We start from the raw sequence: 7752 nt of genomic DNA, 5'->3' as shown, positions 1-7752 counted from the left end.
GGGAGGAGCAGCACCCTGCTCTGTAGGAACAGCATCGTGTGAGGAGGGAGTTAAACTGTTCCTCTCTGGAGCTGCTAGTGGTAGAGGAGGGGAGGAGCAGCACCCTGCTCTGTAGGAACAGCATCGTGTGAGGAGGGAGTTAAACTGTTCCTCTCTGGAGCTGCTAGTGGTAGAGGAGGGGAGGAGCAGCACCCTGCTCTGTAGGAACAGCATCATGTGAGGAGGGAGTTAAACTGTGCCTCTCTGGAGCTGCTAGTTGTAGAGGAGGGGAGGAGCAGCACCCTGCTCTGTAGGAACAGCATCATGTGAGGAGGGAGTTAAACTGTTCCTCTCTGGAGCTGCTAGTGGTAGAGGAGGGGAGGAGCAGCACCCTGCTCTGTAGGAACAGCATCATGTGAGGAGGGAGTTAAACTGTTCCTCTCTGGAGCTGCTAGTGGTAGAGGAGGGGAGGAGCAGCACCCTGCTCTGTAGGAACAGCATCATGTGAGGAGGGAGTTAAACTGTGCCTCTCTGGAGCTGCTAGTGGTAGAGGAGGGGAGGAGCAGCACCCTGCTCTGTAGGAACAGCATCATGTGAGGAGGGAGTTAAACTGTTCCTCTCTGGAGATGCTAGTGGTAGAGGAGGGGAGGAGCAGCACCCTGCTCTGTAGGAACAGCATCGTGTGAGGAGGGAGTTAAACTGTGCCTCTCTGGAGCTGCTAGTGGTAGAGGAGGGGAGGAGCAGCACCCTGCTCTGTAGGAACAGCATCATGTGAGGAGGGAGTTAAACTGTTCCTCTCTGGAGCTGCTAGTGGTAGAGGAGGGGAGGAGCAGCACCCTGCTCTATAGGAACAGCATCATGTGAGGAGGGAGTTAAACTGTTCCTCTCTGGAGCTGCTAGTGGTAGAGGAGGGGAGGAGCAGCACCCTGCTCTGTAGGAACAGCATCGTGTGAGGAGGGAGTTAAACTGTTCCTCTCTGGAGATGCTAGTGGTAGAGGAGGGGAGGAGCAGCACCCTGCTCTGTAGGAACAGCATCATGTGAGGAGGGAGTTAAACTGTGCCTCTCTGGAGCTGCTAGTGGTAGAGGAGGGGAGGAGCAGCACCCTGCTCTGTAGGAACAGCATCATGTGAGGAGGGAGTTAAACTGTTCCTCTCTGGAGCTGCTAGTGGTAGAGGAGGGGAGGAGCAGCACCCTGCTCTGTAGGAACAGCATCATGTGAGGAGGGAGTTAAACTGTGCCTCTCTGGAGCTGCTAGTGGTAGAGGAGGGGAGGAGCAGCACCCTGCTCTGTAGGAACAGCATCATGTGAGGAGGGAGTTAAACTGTGCCTCTCTGGAGCTGCTAGTGGTAGAGGAGGGGAGGAGCAGCACCCTGCTCTGTAGGAACAGCATCATGTGAGGAGGGAGTTAAACTGTTCCTCTCTGGAGCTGCTAGTGGTAGAGGAGGGGAAGAGCAGCACCCTGCTCTGTAGGAACAGCATCGTGTGAGGAGGGAGTTAAACTGTTCCTCTCTGGAGCTGCTAGTGGTAGAGGAGGGGAGGAGCAGCACCCTGCTCTGTAGGAACAGCATCGTGTGAGGAGAGAGTTAAACTGTTCCTCTCTGGAGCTGCTAGTGGTAGAGGAGGGGAGGAGCAGCACCCTGCTCTGTAGGAACAGCATCGTGTGAGGAGGGAGTTAAACTGTTCCTCTCTGGAGATGCTAGTGGTAGAGGAGGGGAGGAGCAGCACCCTGCTCTGTAGGAACAGCATCGTGTGAGGAGGGAGTTAAACTGTTCCTCTCTGGAGCTGCTAGTGGTAGAGGAGGGGAGGAGCAGCACCCTGCTCTGTAGGAACAGCATCATGTGAGGAGGGAGTTAAACTGTTCCTCTCTGGAGCTGCTAGTGGTAGAGGAGGGGAGGAGCAGCACCCTGCTCTGTAGGAACAGCATCATGTGAGGAGGGAGTTAAACTGTTCCTCTCTGGAGCTGCTAGTGGTAGAGGAGGGGAGGAGCAGCACCCTGCTCTGTAGGAACAGCATCGTGTGAGGAGGGAGTTAAACTGTTCCTCTCTGGAGATGCTAGTGGTAGAGGAGGGGAGGAGCAGCACCCTGCTCTGTAGGAACAGCATCGTGTGAGGAGGGAGTTAAACTGTTCCTCTCTGGAGATGCTAGTGGTAGAGGAGGGGAGGAGCAGCACCCTGCTCTGTAGGAACAGCATCGTGTGAGGAGGGAGTTAAACTGTTCCTCTCTGGAGCTGCTAGTGGTAGAGGAGGGGAGGAGCAGCACCCTGCTCTGTAGGAACAGCATCATGTGAGGAGGGAGTTAAACTGTTCCTCTCTGGAGCTGCTAGTGGTAGAGGAGGGGAGGAGCAGCACCCTGCTCTGTAGGAACAGCATCATGTGAGGAGGGAGTTAAACTGTTCCTCTCTGGAGCTGCTAGTGGTAGAGGAGGGGAGGAGCAGCACCCTGCTCTGTAGGAACAGCATCGTGTGAGGAGGGAGTTAAACTGTTCCTCTCTGGAGCTGCTAGTGGTAGAGGAGGGGAGGAGCAGCACCCTGCTCTGTAGGAACAGCATCGTGTGAGGAGGGAGTTAAACTGTTCCTCTCTGGAGCTGCTAGTGGTAGAGGAGGGGAGGAGCAGCACCCTGCTCTGTAGGAACAGCATCGTGTGAGGAGGGAGTTAAACTGTTCCTCTCTGGAGCTGCTAGTGGTAGAGGAGGGGAGGAGCAGCACCCTGCTCTGTAGGAACAGCATCGTGTGAGGAGGGAGTTAAACTGTTCCTCTCTGGAGCTGCTAGTGGTAGAGGAGGGGAGGAGCAGCACCCTGCTCTGTAGGAACAGCATCATGTGAGGAGGGAGTTAAACTGTTCCTCTCTGGAGCTGCTAGTGGTAGAGGAGGGGAGGAGCAGCACCCTGCTCTGTAGGAACAGCATCATGTGAGGAGGGAGTTAAACTGTTCCTCTCTGGAGCTGCTAGTGGTAGAGGAGGGGAGGAGCAGCACCCTGCTCTGTAGGAACAGCATCGTGTGAGGAGGGAGTTAAACTGTTCCTCTCTGGAGATGCTAGTGGTAGAGGAGGGGAGGAGCAGCACCCTGCTCTGTAGGAACAGCATCGTGTGAGGAGGGAGTTAAACTGTTCCTCTCTGGAGCTGCTAGTGGTAGAGGAGGGGAGGAGCAGCACCCTGCTCTGTAGGAACAGCATCATGTGAGGAGGGAGTTAAACTGTTCCTCTCTGGAGCTGCTAGTGGTAGAGGAGGGGAGGAGCAGCACCCTGCTCTGTAGGAACAGCATCGTGTGAGGAGGGAGTTAAACTGTTCCTCTCTGGAGCTGCTAGTGGTAGAGGAGGGGAGGAGCAGCACCCTGCTCTGTAGGAACAGCATCGTGTGAGGAGGGAGTTAAACTGTTCCTCTCTGGAGCTGCTAGTGGTAGAGGAGGGGAGGAGCAGCACCCTGCTCTGTAGGAACAGCATCATGTGAGGAGGGAGTTAAACTGTTCCACTCTGGAGCTGCTAGTGGTAGAGGAGGGGAGGAGCAGCACCCTGCTCTGTAGGAACAGCATCGTGTGAGGAGGGAGTTAAACTGTTCCTCTCTGGAGCTGCTAGTGGTAGAGGAGGGGAGGAGCAGCACCCTGCTCTGTAGGAACAGCATCATGTGAGGAGGGAGTTAAACTGTTCCTCTCTGGAGCTGCTAGTGGTAGAGGAGGGGAGGAGCAGCACCCTGCTCTGTAGGAACAGCATCGTGTGAGGAGGGAGTTAAACTGTTCCTCTCTGGAGCTGCTAGTGGTAGAGGAGGGGAGGAGCAGCACCCTGCTCTGTAGGAACAGCATCGTGTGAGGAGGGAGTTAAACTGTTCCTCTCTGGAGATGCTAGTGGTAGAGGAGGGGAGGAGCAGCACCCTGCTCTGTAGGAACAGCATCGTGTGAGGAGGGAGTTAAACTGTTCCTCTCTGGAGCTGCTAGTGGTAGAGGAGGGGAGGAGCAGCACCCTGCTCTGTAGGAACAGCATCATGTGAGGAGGGAGTTAAACTGTTCCTCTCTGGAGCTGCTAGTGGTAGAGGAGGGGAGGAGCAGCACCCTGCTCTGTAGGAACAGCATCATGTGAGGAGGGAGTTAAACTGTTCCTCTCTGGAGCTGCTAGTGGTAGAGGAGGGGAGGAGCAGCACCCTGCTCTGTAGGAACAGCATCGTGTGAGGAGGGAGTTAAACTGTTCCTCTCTGGAGCTGCTAGTGGTAGAGGAGGGGAGGAGCAGCACCCTGCTCTGTAGGAACAGCATCGTGTGAGGAGGAAGTTAAACTGTGCCTCTCTGGAGCTGCTAGTGGTAGAGGAGGGGAGGAGCAGCACCCTGTTCTGTAGGAACAGCATCGTGTGAGGAGGGAGTTAAACTGTTCCTCTCTGGAGCTGCTAGTGGTAGAGGAGGGGAGGAGCAGCACCCTGCTCTGTAGGAACAGCATCATGTGAGGAGGGAGTTAAATTGTTCCTCTCTGGAGCTGCTAGTGGTAGAGGAGGGGAGGAGCAGCACCCTGCTCTGTAGGAACAGCATCGTGTGAGGAGGGAGTTAAACTGTTCCTCTCTGGAGATGCTAGTGGTAGAGGAGGGGAGGAGCAGCACCCTGCTCTGTAGGAACAGCATCGTGTGAGGAGGGAGTTAAACTGTGCCTCTCTGGAGCTGCTAGTGGTAGAGGAGGGGAGGAGCAGCACCCTGCTCTGTAGGAACAGCATCATGTGAGGAGGGAGTTAAACTGTTCCTCTCTGGAGCTGCTAGTGGTAGAGGAGGGGAGGAGCAGCACCCTGCTCTGTAGGAACAGCATCGTGTGAGGAGGGAGTTAAACTGTTCCTCTCTGGAGATGCTAGTGGTAGAGGAGGGGAGGAGCAGCACCCTGCTCTGTAGGAACAGCATCGTGTGAGGAGGGAGTTAAACTGTTCCTCTCTGGAGCTGCTAGTGGTAGAGGAGGGGAGGAGCAGCACCCTGCTCTGTAGGAACAGCATCGTGTGAGGAGGGAGTTAAACTGTTCCTCTCTGGAGCTGCTAGTGGTAGAGGAGGGGAGGAGCAGCACCCTGCTCTGTAGGAACAGCATCGTGTGAGGAGGGAGTTAAACTGTTCCTCTCTGGAGCTGCTAGTGGTAGAGGAGGGGAGGAGCAGCACCCTGCTCTGTAGGAACAGCATCGTGTGAGGAGGGAGTTAAACTGTTCCTCTCTGGAGCTGCTAGTGGTAGAGGAGGGGAGGAGCAGCACCCTGCTCTGTAGGAACAGCATCGTGTGAGGAGGGAGTTAAACTGTTCCTCTCTGGAGCTGCTAGTGGTAGAGGAGGGGAGGAGCAGCACCCTGCTCTGTAGGAACAGCATCGTGTGAGGAGGGAGTTAAACTGTTCCTCTCTGGAGCTGCTAGTGGTAGAGGAGGGGAGGAGCAGCACCCTGCTCTGTAGGAACAGCATCGTGTGAGGAGGGAGTTAAACTGTGCCTCTCTGGAGCTGCTAGTGGTAGAGGAGGGGAGGAGCAGCACCCTGCTCTGTAGGAACAGCATCATGTGAGGAGGGAGTTAAACTGTTCCTCTCTGGAGATGCTAGTGGTAGAGGAGGGGAGGAGCAGCACCCTGCTCTGTAGGAACAGCATCATGTGAGGAGGGAGTTAAACTGTTCCTCTCTGGAGATGCTAGTGGTAGAGGAGGGGAGGAGCAGCACCCTGCTCTGTAGGAACAGCATCATGTGAGGAGGGAGTTAAACTGTTCCTCTCTGGAGCTGCTAGTGGTAGAGGAGGGGAGGAGCAGCACCCTGCTCTGTAGGAACAGCATCATGTGAGGAGGGAGTTAAACTGTGCCTCTCTGGAGCTGCTAGTGGTAGAGGAGGGGAGGAGCAGCACCCTGCTCTGTAGGAACAGCATCATGTGAGGAGGGAGTTAAACTGTGCCTCTCTGGAGATGCTAGTGGTAGAGGAGGGGAGGAGCAGCACCCTGCTCTGTAGGAACAGCATCGTGTGAGGAGGGAGTTAAACTGTTCCTCTCTGGAGCTGCTAGTGGTAGAGGAGGGGAGGAGCAGCACCCTGCTCTGTAGGAACAGCATCGTGTGAGGAGGGAGTTAAACTGTTCCTCTCTGGAGCTGCTAGTGGTAGAGGAGGGGAGGAGCAGCACCCTGCTCTGTAGGAACAGCATCGTGTGAGGAGGGAGTTAAACTGTTCCTCTCTGGAGATGCTAGTGGTAGAGTAGGGGAGGAGCAGCACCCTGCTCTGTAGGAACAGCATCGTGTGAGGAGGGAGTTAAACTGTTCCTCTCTGGAGATGCTAGTGGTAGAGGAGGGGAGGAGCAGCACCCTGCTCTGTAGGAACAGCATCGTGTGAGGAGGGAGTTAAACTGTTCCTCTCTGGAGATGCTAGTGGTAGAGGAGGGGAGGAGCAGCACCCTGCTCTGTAGGAACAGCATCATGTGAGGAGGGAGTTAAACTGTTCCTCTCTGGAGCTGCTAGTGGTAGAGGAGGGGAGGAGCAGCACCCTGCTCTGTAGGAACAGCATCGTGTGAGGAGGGAGTTAAACTGTTCCTCTCTGGAGCTGCTAGTGGTAGAGGAGGGGAGGAGCAGCACCCTGCTCTGTAGGAACAGCATCGTGTGAGGAGGGAGTTAAACTGTTCCTCTCTGGAGCTGCTAGTGGTAGAGGAGGGGAGGAGCAGCACCCTGCTCTGTAGGAACAGCATCGTGTGAGGAGGGAGTTAAACTGTTCCTCTCTGGAGATGCTAGTGGTAGAGGAGGGGAGGAGCAGCACCCTGCTCTGTAGGAACAGCATCATGTGAGGAGGGAGTTAAACTGTTCCTCTCTGGAGCTGCTAGTGGTAGAGGAGGGGAGGAGCAGCACCCTGCTCTGTAGGAACAGCATCGTGTGAGGAGGGAGTTAAACTGTTCCTCTCTGGAGCTGCTAGTGGTAGAGGAGGGGAGGAGCAGCACCCTGCTCTGTAGGAACAGCATCGTGTGAGGAGGGAGTTAAACTGTGCCTCTCTGGAGCTGCTAGTGGTAGAGGAGGGGAGGAGCAGCACCCTGCTCTGTAGGAACAGCATCGTGTGTGAGGAGGGAGTTAAACTGTTCCTCTCTGGAGCTGCTAGTGGTAGAGGAGGGGAGGAGCAGCACCCTGCTCTGTAGGAACAGCATCATGTGAGGAGGGAGTTAAACTGTTCCTCTCTGGAGCTGCTAGTGGTAGAGGAGGGGAGGAGCAGCACCCTGCTCTGTAGGAACAGCATCATGTGAGGAGGGAGTTAAACTGTTCCTCTCTGGAGCTGCTAGTGGTAGAGGAGGGGAGGAGAAGGAGAAGGAGAGAGTTGTTGCTCTCACGCTCCACTTTGGTATGATTTTGGACTAAATTCATTTCTTGGGATGACAGAAGAAATCACCTCTGACCCAGCTAACTCAACAGATTACAGTGAATAGCTGAAATCCAGCATCCTGAAGTATTCATTTAAATCAGTTGAAATGTCCTGGAATTGACGTCTTCTGCCACTGTAGATCTGAGATGCCTACTTTTAGAATCTCTACATGTATAATTGACTGGCCCACAATGCAGGGCGTGCTGTATGTATCATCCCTGACCGACATGGAAAATGGGCATCAAGAGGGATCAAAGAAGCTCAACATCTACAAAGGGATACAAAAAAGTGTTATTCATTTCAGGTTTACCTTTTCTCACTGTTGTGGTAAAACAAAAGCTTTTCTTGGCGATTAATATTTCATTGGGCCAACAAGGCAATTGGACAAATGTTAACATTTCCCATTTAGCCATTCAATATTTATAAGCACTTAGTAAGGCAAAGCTCACAGCTGAATAGTTAGTGTATACAC

Source organism: Salvelinus namaycush, chromosome 1 (assembly GCF_016432855.1).
Source record: "Salvelinus namaycush isolate Seneca chromosome 1, SaNama_1.0, whole genome shotgun sequence".
Taxonomy (NCBI): domain Eukaryota; kingdom Metazoa; phylum Chordata; class Actinopteri; order Salmoniformes; family Salmonidae; genus Salvelinus; species Salvelinus namaycush.
Note: the sequence above shows the minus strand (reverse complement) of the source record.